The sequence below is a fragment of the Patella vulgata genome, chromosome 3, assembly GCF_932274485.2.
Source record: "Patella vulgata chromosome 3, xgPatVulg1.2, whole genome shotgun sequence".
NCBI classification, from domain to species: domain Eukaryota; kingdom Metazoa; phylum Mollusca; class Gastropoda; family Patellidae; genus Patella; species Patella vulgata.
In genome coordinates, this window is record NC_065881.2 from 42242486 (window position 1) to 42253239 (window position 10754).

The window sequence follows — 10754 nt, forward strand, 5'->3', positions numbered from 1 at the left end:
TGTCATTTGTTTCTTCGTCAGTTTCATTAGGTGACTTTAATAACACTTAAAAATCAAATATCCCCTACTTTTTTTGAATAGTATATATATATATATTTAGGCCATTTTCGTCGGTCTGGTCGATTTGTCCGGTTGAATGGCAGGGCGGTGCAACTCTTCCTTGGGGCTTGTTGGTGAGTGTAAGGCCTGGACCATTCTTCCTTCCATTTGGTTTTGTTGTCCGGTATGGTGGTTGATTTCGTCATTATTTCTGTTGTTCATTCCTTTGTTGTTGGTTCTCTGAAGGAAGAATCCAGCGCCTGAAAAGAGAAAGCTAGAGAAAAAAGAGTAGCTGGTCTTGTGATGGTTTTGTTTTTATTTCGTCTAGTAAGGCTTCGGGGGGGGGGGGGCTGGGGTTGGAGGAAGAAGAAAAAAAAATGCATTTATGGCAAGTTAGTATGATATACATTCAATCAAAATTTATTAGGAGTTAATAAATACAATAATACATATATGGTGGCTTAATATGATCTACAATCAATACTTATTTAGTCAAATAAATAAAAGTGTAAAGAATATTTCAGGGTGTGTAGCGTTTCCCTCTTATGGGGACATTTTTGCGCTATCACCCTGATTTATTAATTAATAGTTTTATTTGTGGTGTAGGACAGGTGGCGATTCCCTCTAGGGGACGTTTTTTCGCTTCATCCTACATTGTATAATTTGATTTATTAATTTTATCGGAGTTTTATTAGTAGTGTAGGGCGGTTTACGCTTCCTTCTAGAGGACATTTTTACGTTCCGCCCTACTGTTTAATTGATTAATTTTATTATTTTATATATTTGGTCATCCCTATATTCTCAATAAAATTCCAGACAAGTTGTGATGTCCAGTCTCTATCGTCAGGTTGTGGAGAAAGGAGAGATTTGAGACAGAGAGTTTTTCCCCTCTCTGCTAGATTCTCTATTTAATTGATGACAGTTATGACATTTAGTAAACTTGGATTTAATATATAAGAGTTCATGATGAAGCCATCTACAAAAATTAAATAATAATAACATTAAGAAGTAAAAGATTAAGCAAAAACAACACAATATAATAGACCCACGGTCCAACCAAAGGATAATGTTGACTAACAATGAATGCCTTCAACGGGAGCCATTGGGTGAAACCATATTACAGTTAATGAGGTGATCAAGATCAGACTATTCACCAAGAAATACAAACACAACATAACCCTACATCCATTGTCTAAATAAACATGAAAAATATATGCTTACTAATTAAGCAATCCAGGAAATAAATGATGTTAAACAAATGAAAACCATAACAAAATATGAATAAAACAGTATGAGGTGATTAAACATGTACAGGTTGGCAGGCTGATTGTGAGAAACCAGTAGAGTGATATATTAAGTAATGTAGGCAGTTTGTAATATTTGAGGTAACGACGTAAAGTAAAGCCGCTGAGTTGAGGAATAAGAATCCTTTAAGTGGTATTATTTATCCTGATAACGTGATCATATGACCTTGAAATGTGAAGCCCTGCGTCCCTGTTCAGTTCTGGTGAGTATCTTCTAATGTTAATTGCTTCTAGGATTTTCCTGGTTTTCTTGTTCTGTTGGTTGGATGCAAGAATCTGCACATCGTTCCATTCAACTCTATGCTGCGGGTGGTTTCGAAGATGCTCTGCTATGACTGAGATGTTGGTAGCAGCTTTGGATCTGTGTTCCGATATTCGTTTATCTAGGGGTCGTTTACTTTCGCCAATGTATGAGAAATCACAAGAGCAGTTGACTTGGTAGACGACTCCCTTAGGCTGAATAGGTAGGCTTGGCTTTAGTTTGCCATTCGCTTTCAGTATCTGTTTTAATGTGGTAGGGACAGAGAATGTGGTATCAATGTTGGACTTCTTGAGTAGGTTGCTGACTTGGTATGATAGGTTGCCATAAAATGGTAAAATTATTCTAATCATCTCTTTGGGCTTTTTTTGTTGTTTTTTTTGATGTTTTTTGTTGTTTCTTTGATTTGTTTCATGACTAGTTCTGGAGGGTAGTTGTTCAAGTTGCAAAACACATGACGTAGATGTTCCAATTCATCCTGCAGAAATTCAGGTTCACTAATGCTTATGGCTCTGCGTGTTAGGGTTGATATAAGGGCCTTTTTGATGTAGTGGGGGTGGCTAGAGTTGTAATTAATATACTGATCTGTATGGGTTGGTTTCCGATATATTTTGGTTTTCAATTGATTGTTTCACAACTTGAACATCTAAAAATGGTAGTGCTTCATCTTTTTCGGTCTCAATGGTGAATTTAATTCTGGGATGCTGTTTATTCAGGTGATCTAATAGGGTCATTGGTTCATCTTTTTCTTCCAGTACCACAAACGTATCGTCGACCTTGCGCAACCACGTAATTGGAGTATCAGGTGAGGTTCTGAGTGCGCGTTCTTCGAAGTCAGTCATGAAAATTTCAGAAATTAACGATGTTAACGATTGTATACAGTTAAAAGCCTGATTAAATAAATGTGTTTTAAGTTGTTTTTTAAACGAATATAGAGATGTACAACATGGTCAAGATATAACGCGACAACCCGACATCACGACAACCCGACACCACGACATTTTTATCCGACAACACGACATTTTTACCCGACATTACGACATTTTTAGTGTCGTAATGTCGGGTAAAAATGTCGTGATGTCGGGTAAAAATGTCGTGGTGTCGGGTTGTCGGGTTGTCGTGATGTCGGGTAGAAATGTCGTGATGTCGGGTTGTCGCCTTTCATAACGCGACATTACGACATGATACCAATCAGCCACCATAATGAACGGATCCCGATATACAAGCTAAATCCTTTAGTTTGGTGAAGGGGATCACGTGGCTAAGTGGGTAAGACGCTAGCTCGCTAGCCTGGAGGTCGGGTGTTCGATCCCTGCATTGGCCGAGAAAGTTCATCCAGATTTTCCGGCGTGGTTCTCCCTTGTCAGTGATGCAGGACGGAGGGGCTGACAAGGAAAGCTGTCTAGTCGTTCGGATGGGACGAAAAACCGAGGTCCCGTGTACACATTGGCGTGCACGTAAAAGATCCCTTGGCAGTTGGAATTTGATATAAGAGTAGGCCGTAGTGCCGCTGTCCGGGCAAAATTTCCCTCATAGCACACTGTATGGCGTATGCCCGTCTTCATTAGCCCAGGTTAGGAGCAGAACAGTAGGACGTTAAACCCCATTTCATTTTAGTTTGGTGATTTATCATCCAGTATACCAGATAAAAACAAAATCTCAATTATTCCTTAACCCCTTCATACCCAGCGTATCAGATATGCACACCTACATGAGATACATATTATTGTAATCCATTTGGAATATTTTAATTATTTACTGTTATAATATGAATTATCACTTATTCCCTGTTAAATAAAAATCGGTCACCGGTTGCAGCTGTATAACTTCAAGGACCCTGGCCTCAAGTACCTGGGACTAACTCTACACTTTCTGAAATGTCAATAAAAGCTCTGGAATGATTTCAATTTAAAAAAATAAACAGTAAGCAAAACATCGGAAATAAGTGGGGACACAGTATATCATGTCCCCACCACTAAAAATATTGGTGGGGACGCGTCCCGGTGTCCCCACCGGGATCTGCGCCCATGGTGAGTCGTGTCGTGGAGCGACAGACTGTATAACTGTTATTTCTACTCTCACAAAACAGGCGAAATTGACAGACAGGCCTCAAGATTCTGCCCCATTTCTTGTCCACTCGTTAACGAGAATTTGGTCCCATTTGTCATGACATTGACTAAAATTGTCAGGCCTAGTCCCAAAAAATTAAAAGCTCAGTCACATATCTGAAATGTTTTCGCGCCTAAGGCACTTAGATTCCATTATTCTTCCACTCCTCTGTAATCTTATACTGTCTCAGCGCTATCATATTCACTGTTATACTGAACTGCCCAGTTAGTAGTGCCACTGGTGTGTGGGTCGTGGGGGGGGGGGGGCTCAGACTGTACAAATGTTCTGTCAACTCTTTCAAAACCGGCGAAATTGACCCCGATTCCTAGTTATCTTGTTCACAATATTTTGCTCCCAGCTCCAGGATAGTGATTCACTTTTTTAAAATTTTCTCAGGTTGCTTAGTGTTATAGCCACTGCCCCTAGGGTTCGCAATAAAAAAAAAATCAATAACAATCATCATATTATGAAATGAACTTTATGTCACCTTAAAACTGCTTTCCGATGAGATAACGATCGTTGAACAACTATATACATGTATATAGGCAATACGATCAATGTTCTACCGGACGCTCAGTGTTAAAGTCAGTATTTTGTTGACTCATAGTGGGGTGGGATTGTGGATGGCACCCCCAACCCTTATTCCTAGCTTCTAGATCCGCTATTGGCCCCTAGAAAACTTGCACCTGTGGTGCTCGGCTCATGACTGTGTCACTCGCATTAGAGGCATGTGCATCAGTCGGTCGCATTTTTTGCTACCCCCCCCCCCCCAAAAAAAAAAAAAAATCTTAATGTACACCCCTGCGTATGTCCGTCTTCATTAGCCCAGTTCAATCGGAGCAGTAGTACGTTAAACCCCATTTCATTTCCATTGGGGCTATTGATCACGCTAAACTGTCTTGTTCGATGAATAAAACTATAGCCTCCATCGCGTTCACAAGCCAATGTTCGTTGGAGAGTCAATGTACATTAATCTTTGGTCTAGTTTACCTTCACCTGCTTATCTTGACTTGGCCTATATGATAGATAATGCATATCTCCGAGATTCTGGCATAACATTAACAACACTATGCATTAAGGTTATCACTTAATCGAGAAGTGTTTATAGTTTATGAAGGTCTGTATCTCAAACGACTAGGATATCAAAATGGCAAAAAAGGCCGTCTTGGTTGCAATGGATGGAAGTTCCCATGCTACTCTTGCTTTTGAATGTAAGTAAAATATAGTCTATGTAATGGGATGAGGTTTAACCTCTCGTTGACACATCGCGTTGGTCTGTTTAGACTGACGAACGGTAATTTTTATTTCTATGGTTACGTGTACATTGCGAGCAGAAATTTGCCTGGATTGCGACATATACACATAGGGCCTACTCTTCGAATTCCGACCACCGTGGGATATTTTACGCGCTCTAATGGAAGGTACATTTATCCTCACGCAGACAGTAGCGGATCTAGAAGCTGTGAATATGGGGGGGGGGGGCGCCATCCACAATCCCACCCCACAAGGAATGTCAACAAAATACTGGCTATGTCTGAGCGGCTCGGTGGAACATAAGTATTGCCTATAATAGTTGTTCGCCGAAAAGCAGTTTTATTCAAGTTGACATAAAGTTCATGTCATATTTTGATTATTGATTTTTGTCAACCTTAGAGAAGTGACCATATATTACTGAGCAACTTGAAGGCGGGGGGGGGGGGGATATAATGGAATCTATAATATAATGGCGCGAAGAAATTTCAGACAGCTACGTATAATATTTATGTAACTATGAGGTTTTCGCGCATTTTTTTTTAGATAATATGTAATTTGGACTGGGTCTGAGGGGACTTTGTCTCACGGGGGCGCTTACTTGGTCTCATGCCCCCCCCCCCCTTTCTAAATCCGCGCCTGCACGCAAGGATTCGAATCTGGGATATTCAGGTCACAGGTACTTGAATGGATTAAAATAAAATTTCTTACTACTGTTTGACTCACTAGTATTACTAATAACACAAAGTCAATCACCCACCATATTGTTTTGAATCGTTGAAGATATTTCGTCTGCTATCATCTCAGAATACTCACTAGTTCTAACACTTTCCGTCTTACTTCCGGTCCGTCGAAGATACGAATAGCCAAGTGATCACGCTTCAAGTTTGATTTGTAATTAATAACGCTGTAAAATGACCAATTTAATTACATTGGAAGGTGTATAATAATCAAATAAAGTCTCGTTGGCAATAAAAACGACGGAAAGTGTTAGAACTAGTGAGTATTGTGATACGATAGCAGACGAAATATCTTTAACGATTCAAAATAATATGGTGGGTGATTGACATGGTGTTATTTGTAATACTCAGTAGTAAGAAGTTTTATTTTAATCCCTTCAAGTGCCCGTCATTCAGGTGGAGTAACCAGACATACATCATGGCCCCAAACCTACAAATAGATTGGTCTGCTGGGTAAAATAACAAAGTCAACATTTTGAGGAGAGCTCAATGGAACTGTATAGTTTTCTTGTGTGTTGGGGTCTATAGCAGTGGTAGAAAACAGCGAGGTTAGCTAGCTGACCTTATTATTTGTCATCAACAAGACTAAGATCGAAACTACCCAACTTCATCGAATGAACCAATACCCCCCCCCCCCCCAATCTGGTCTTCTTGAATATGACATACAAGAAACGAATTGTAACCATCCATAAATTAAATTTTTAATGATTATGTTTATCCAATTATCATTTAATATATCAAAGCCCGCGGGAAGGTCGTGTTATAAATATGAAAAATACTATTTGTCGGTCCCACTAAATGAAATGGGGGTTTAGTGTTCTACTGTTCTGCTCCGACTGGAATAATGAAGCGGGGAAAACACCATACAGTGTCCTATGAGATAAATTTTGCCCAGACATATCGAATTCCAACTGCCATGGGTTATTTTACGTGCACGCCAATGTGTATACGAAACCTCAGATTTTCGTCCCATCCGAACGACTGTTACCTTGGCCCTCTGAGAAAGGGGAAGCACGCCGGAAACATAGGGATCGACCATGGGACCTCCAGGTGAGCGAGCCAACGTCTTACTCACTGAGCCATCGCGACTCCCCAGTCCCACTGCTCACCGACAATACTGGTGTATTTATGTGGATTTTTAGGGATTTGAATGAGGATGCATGTAATTACATTCTTTATCGATTTTTAGGGTTTGTTAAAAATATGAAGAATGATGGGGATGTTGTATTTTTGGCATATTGCCCACAGTTTGATTCTCTAACAAGATCTTCTTCGGGTAAGTTTATCCCAGTGCGCGATATTATATAAGTAATTTTATTGTATACCCGCATTTCACATCAAATGCGCCAGTCGGACCACATGGAATACCAAACAGCTCGTTATTCAGCATTCTGCATATTCTACACAATGACAATTGACATATTTGTAAAACAAATATTGATTTTAAGATACACATGTTAATTTTAGAACGGGGGATCACGTGGCTAAGTGGGTAAGACGCTGGCTCGCTAGCCTGGAGGTCGGATGTTCGATCCCTGCATTGGCTGAGAAAGTTCATCCAGATTTTTCGGCGTGGGTTTCCCCTTGTCAGTGATGCAGGACGGAGGGCCTGAGAAGGACAGCTGTCTAGTCGTTCGGATGGGACGAAAAACCGAGGTCCCGTGTACATATTGGCGTGCACGTAAAAGATCCCTTGACAGTTGGAATTCGATATAAGAGTAGGCCATAGTGCCGCTGTCCGTGCAAAATTTCCCTCATAGCACACTGTATGGCGTATGCCCGTCTTCATTAGCCCAGTTCGGAGCAGAACAGTAGGACTTTAAACCCCATTTTATTTCATTTCATTTCATTTAATTTTAGAACACAATAATTATGTCTATATACGGGAACAAATGAAGAAATAAGAATTATAAAAACTGGATAAAGAACTGTTCAGTCTTCAATTGAGTCGTACGATCAACGTTTCTTGTGACGCGTTACACATTTGTTTCAAATTTGCAGTTATTGTTTATTATTGGTTATAAGAAAATTTCACCGCAACTCTATGGGATCGTTCATTAGAGAATGACTTCGTGTCGTAAATTTGGACCGCGATTTGCAGTGTTATCTTTCTTATCAAGTCTTTTTTTTAAATTTTAAAGCTTGTGAAGCAGAATATGCTCCTCGTTGGAATCTTTTAGACCAAGGTGGATTTTACATTTAGGCCCGAGGATTATATTAAACTTCGGAATATTTCTACCGGAAATCGCGGATATAATTGTGTATCCGAACTATCCGAATTCATAATATTTCCACGGCACTGTTGACCAGCCAGTTGTCCAAATGTTTACAGTATCACAATACCCACAACCCCACCCCACCTTTCCAAAAGCTAGATTTTCTCATGGTGAAGCATAATTACTTGATCTAACCAGTGGCTTATCTCCGGAAAATCCTATGGCGAGCACTGCCTGTCATACCGAAAATCTAACATGACACCCGTAACATATCCTCTTGTATATTACAGTTCGTTGAATATTTGTTAAAACATCACTTTGTGTTAAAAGTATAAAACTTGATATCGAGATAAACATAGATGAAATGGGGTTTAACGTCCGAATTTTCTGCAAAAACCGGAATAACGAAAATGGACATATACCATTAGAATTCCAACTATCAAAGGTTCTTTTACGTGCGCGTTGACATGTACATGAGACCTAGTCGGTGTTGCGTCCCATCCGAACGACTAGACACTGTTCCTTGCCATACCCTCCGTCCTGAACCATTGACATGTGGAAACCGCACTGGAATATCCAGGGACGACCTGGTTAGTGAGCCAGAGTCCTTCTGAGCCACGGCTGCTCCCAAAGTAAAAGGAAGTATGCTGAGCCAATTAAAATCTTCATTTTTAATAGCAAAATAGGTGCCAGTATACTGTATCGCAATGTTGCAAGCCTTGGAAAACCCATTAGGGTCAATCAAATGGAAAAAATATTTTATCTCTGAATTTCGACTTAACATCTCGTGATTACGAGTTAATATCTCGTGATTGCGAGTTAGTTGTGGCGACATTATGTCGTCATTAAGATGTTTCTGGGGTGGTCAGCATGCACATGAAGCTGTGTATACTATATAATGTCTGCCAAATTCATACTTTTAACACAAATTGAACAATTTTAGCACATATCCGCAAGACTATATAGTTCATGATTTTGCAGCATTAATGGCCGGTAGTCCCGAATATATGTCTAACATGCTTGATGAAGAAGAAAATGGCGTTAAGAGATTAATCCAATCGTTTGAAGACATACTTAAAAAAAAATCAGTAAGTGAAACACAAGTTCAAAATTAATATGCGTGATTTATCATAAAGAATAATTTCGGCATGGTAGTGTGGCTTAAACTTCCCATTTCGTTTGTGGGCTGAAGCCCTAATATTCCTGTGACCATTCAATTTTGGTAATGAGTGTTCAATTTACAAGCGTTTAATTTCTCGATCACTGTTAAAAAAGAAACAACCCAATTGATTATTGATGTATAATGATTAATTTTTGGACAGTGGTAAGGAAATTAATTACTTGTAAATTGGACACTCGTTATCAAAATTAATCAGTCAGCTTTTAACTGGACACAAGTACAAGTATCTTACATTTTCACGGCAACATAACAACACCAATAATATGAATAGAATTATGGACCAATATTGAGTTCTAATTTGTGTTTTTTTTAATTTCGAATATTATGGAAAATATTGAATTAGAGACTTAGCTCCTTTAAACAATCGTTAATGCGATTTTACCGTCGCATTTATTTTTTAAAACTTATAACAATCGTTAAAGCGATTTTACCGTCACATATTTATTTGTTAACCTAGAACAATCATTAATGCGATTTTACCGGTGCATTTTTTTATAACCTTATATATAGCAATCGTTAATGCGATTTTACCGTCGCATTTATTTCTTTAAACCTATAACAGTCGTTAATGCGATTTTACCGTCGCATTTTTTTTAACCTTATAGTAATCGTTAATGCGATTTAACATTCGTATTTATTTTTAGCGAGAGAGCCAAATCCAAAATAGAAGACTGTAATAAACGGAATATTTATATGCTGTAATCCGGGTATCATTTAATCTTGTGTATTTAGCAGTAATTTTTTTCACATTCAATATCTAATCCTTGTTCAAAAATTCGTAAATATCATTTGAAATCACCAAAATTCATCTAAATGATACCCGGGTTATATATATCTGTGACATTCCTACCAGTCGAAAATTGATAACGGTACCCCTGCCCACACCTTTTGATCATGCGTTACCCGTATTCATGACAAAAGATAATTCGTGATCAGTCCATGATTTAAGCTGGTCATGATTATATGATTATACTTAAAAAAAAATCAGTAAGCGAAACACAAGTTCAAAATTAATATGCGTGATTTATCATAAAGAATAATTTCGGCATGGTAGTGTGGCTTAAACTTCCCATTTCGTTTGTGGGCTGAAGCCCTAATATTCCTGTGAAAATGAGATAAAAAAAAGAAACTACATGTACTTCCATATCTGATAAATGTCATCAAAATGTCGATATATTATAAATTGGACAGATTCGCTGCGGTTAAAAAGATGATTCTTACTAAATAGCTTTTTATTCACAAAGATACTCAATGACTGGACGAAAAGCTTTAATAAATGCATGATAATATTTGGTCGTTTCAGATTAATGGTAGAGTGTTGCGACTGTCTGGATCAAGCCCTGGTCATGCTATCATAAATGCTGCCAAGGAGCATCATGTTCAACTAATTGTAACAGGTTGTAGGGGGGTGGGAAGGATTAGACGTACCTTGCTAGGCAGTGTCAGCCAGTATATCACACATCATTCCCATGTACCAGTATTAGTCTGCAGACATACATAAACAAATATTTATTTTATCATTAATTTTATACTATTTCTTTGAAATAGAAATTTGTTGGGTTTTTTGGCATTTTTTTTTCTATTAATTTTCCCAGAAGCTGTCTCAATCCGGCACGTTTCAATAACAAAATGTTTACTGGGGATCAAATTAGACTC

The 10754-nt window shown here is 38.6% G+C and overlaps 1 long non-coding RNA gene across 2 annotated transcripts; it reads left to right on the top strand.

The window, feature by feature from the left end:
- Positions 1–1362: 1362 nt before the first annotated feature.
- On the top strand, positions 1363–10532 carry LOC126814962 (uncharacterized). Of its 2 annotated transcripts, none has more exons than XR_007677816.2 (4): positions 1363–1546; positions 6892–6978; positions 8900–9006; positions 10402–10532. It is a non-coding gene; the product is annotated as an uncharacterized LOC126814962 (long non-coding RNA). The 2 variants fall into 2 exon arrangements; XR_007677815.1 differs by lacking the exon at positions 1363–1546 and adding an exon at positions 4798–4922.
- The last annotated feature ends 222 nt before the right edge of the window (positions 10533–10754 follow it).